The sequence below is a fragment of the Dendrobium catenatum genome, unplaced genomic scaffold (assembly GCF_001605985.2).
Source record: "Dendrobium catenatum unplaced genomic scaffold, ASM160598v2 fragScaff_scaffold_738, whole genome shotgun sequence".
NCBI lineage: Eukaryota > Viridiplantae > Streptophyta > Magnoliopsida > Asparagales > Orchidaceae > Dendrobium > Dendrobium catenatum.
This window is the reverse complement of record NW_021319200.1, coordinates 111,580-114,429: the sequence shown is the minus strand read 5'-3', so window position 1 is coordinate 114,429 and position 2,850 is coordinate 111,580.

The following is a 2,850-nucleotide window of genomic DNA, read 5'->3' as shown; positions in this document are numbered from 1 at the left end:
TAATTAGCTTTATATTAGTTTTTGTGAAGTTCTCTCCGATCAACACATACGTTCACTTTTCTAAAAATGAAAAACCTACCTCCTATTTTTCTTGAATTCATATGTAAGTTGTTGTTGACTTCTCTAAAAACAGTCAAAGGAAGGAAACTCATGATTTTGTCTCTCTATTTCTTTTCTTAAAAAGGTTATTTTACTTTTGATTCAAAATCTTCATCATATTATAAATTAGATTTTAAAACTGATCTTTTTCATCTCCCTACATTTTGCTTATCGCATAGAGATCCTTTGCAAGTTTGTTGAATCAGCCTCATAATTTTCTTAATCAAATAGTTCGGTATATCAATAGAATGGGTTTGCTTTTATTGTTTTAAATTTCAAAAAGGTAGCATATTTAATTAAAAAGAAGTGTCCAATGATGCCAAATAAAAAAAAAAGTGGCCAATAATGCCAAATCAAAAGATATGCAATGACGCCAAATTGAGAAAGATACACAAAGTATATCAAAAAGTAAAAGATGCACTAAGTGCGCCAAAAATTGACAAGAGGCATAAAATGAGCCCATAATGAGTATGCTTACTTTTTCTGTATTATTTAAAGCATAAGAAAACCCTTGATATTTTTTATGCTTGATTTTGAAAATCATGATTCTTGATTCATCAATTTTTGCATTAATCTTCTATTAGATATGTTTTATAAAAGAGTTTTTGAAAAATTAGTGTTTCTTCTTCCAATTTGTTCCATGATTTAGATGTTGAATTAAAAAATTTTTGTGCCTTTAAAAGAACTTGAGCTTAGAGTAACAATTTCTGAATTTTTAACATTTTTTGAATTATGCATTGTTAATCCATACCTTACTAAGTTTTTGTATAAAATCAAGAGGTAACTTTCTCATTTTATAAATATTGGATTTTTTTCTTCACCTGATAAGGGATCATTTTTTGCCTTTTAATAATTTTTTTATTGTCATGATTATTTGTGCCCCCTCTCTTTTTGATAATGTCAAAGGGGGAGAACATATTGTTGTATTTATATCTTTTTTTTTCTTCTTTCAAAAATTAAAAAACAAAAAATTTTGATTTCCCCTATTTTTTTAAAGTTTTTTGTTAGTAAGTGAGAGATTAGGAGAACATGTTTTCTTTTTTGCAAATTCAACCAGTAATGTTTGCCATCATAAAAAATGGGAGATTTTTGTGAATCTGTTTTCATGGATTATGATTTTGATGATAGTAAACACTCTTGTTTCCCTACGACTACCTTACCTAATGACATTTTAGGTCCATAAGATCAGACAGTAATTTGGAACCAGCTCAAGATTGGGTAGACTAGGTCTGAGTCAGCTTGTACCTTTTTCCTTTCTTGAGTCTATTATAATTGGTGTGGCTCCTGATGCTAAGTAACTTTGCACACACACACCTTGGAAGGACTTCTGACTGTTCCTAAGAGTTGATTATTTTTGGTCACATTGTCCGGGACTATATTTATATCCGCTTGGACAATCAGTTCAAAAATACAAACCCTAATTAAGGCATCATCCTCATTAAGGAAGCCATCATTAAGCTGATCAGCCTTGATGATCCTTGTATGGGCCAGGACGATAGGCTCAATTAAGAATGAATCAGCCGCCATGATCAATTTAGGTATTCTTTAATTTAGGACATTGACCAGGATGATTTAAACATCGGCCTGGATAATGCAACATAATTATGCTTAAATTAATCTGATAATTATGAAAAGAAATTAAGGATGATTGATACGATCATTTTGGCCAGGCCAATCGTAGGATCAGCCAGGATGATGTCCTGGACGATTTACATCAGCCATTCTCTATTTAGGGCGATGGTCAGGAAGATTGTGCTCGGGTTTAAACTAATCGGCCTGGATAATATAACCATTTTTCTTCTGATCATCCCAAATCGTACTAGATGATTGAGATTATTTTATACTGATAGGCCAGGATGATATTCCTATCGGCCTGGATGATAAAGTCAGCAAATTCCATTAATGAGCTCATTTTGAGATCTTCTATTTAAGCTTTGACAAGACACTTGGTAAGCATCTTTCGAAGCCATTGTAGCTTCGTTCTTTTGGGGGAAACTTGGAGAGAGAGCTTGAAAGGGAGAGACAAAAGGGTGGAGTTTGAGAGAGGGAGAAGATCCTTGGAGGGGGACTCAAGGGAGTGTGAAGGGGGATTCCACATGGTTGCTCCAGCAAGCTTGCACTTTAGTATCATCAAATTTCAAGCTTGTCTTGATGGAAGTTCATGGAAGAAGAAGATCTCTTTGGTGTCAAAGGACCCAGCTACTCCGCCGCACTGGGGAAGGTGTAAGTGATTTTGTAAGGGCTTCTCCGCCTTGTTGTGGGGGCTAAAGGAGAGACACTTAGTTTAGTGCAGTACTTGAAGGGTGCTTCCTAGGAGTGGACGTAGGTCAAGGTTTGACCGAACCATAATAAATCTGGTGTGTTCTTTCCTTTATTATTTCTGTATTTAATTTATGCATTATATTTTCTTTGTGAAGAATTTTTGGTTTGGTGGTTTATTTTTTGATTGAATGATTTTTAAAATACCAATTCACCTCTCTTTTAATTAGTCTTGGGCCAGTTCATAAGGGGATAACATTCTTAACAAACTTTCAAAGCACTTTTATAGAGATCTTTTAAAAAAGGAAGTGTTGACATGACTCTCTTTATGAAGAAATTGGGAGATGAAATACTCATTGTTCAAATTTATGTTGATGATATTTTTTTTGGATCAACAAATAAAAATCTTTGTGATGACTTTTATAAAATAATGAATAGTGAATTTGAGATGATCTTAATGGGAGATCTTTGTTATTTTCTTAGTTTTAGCAT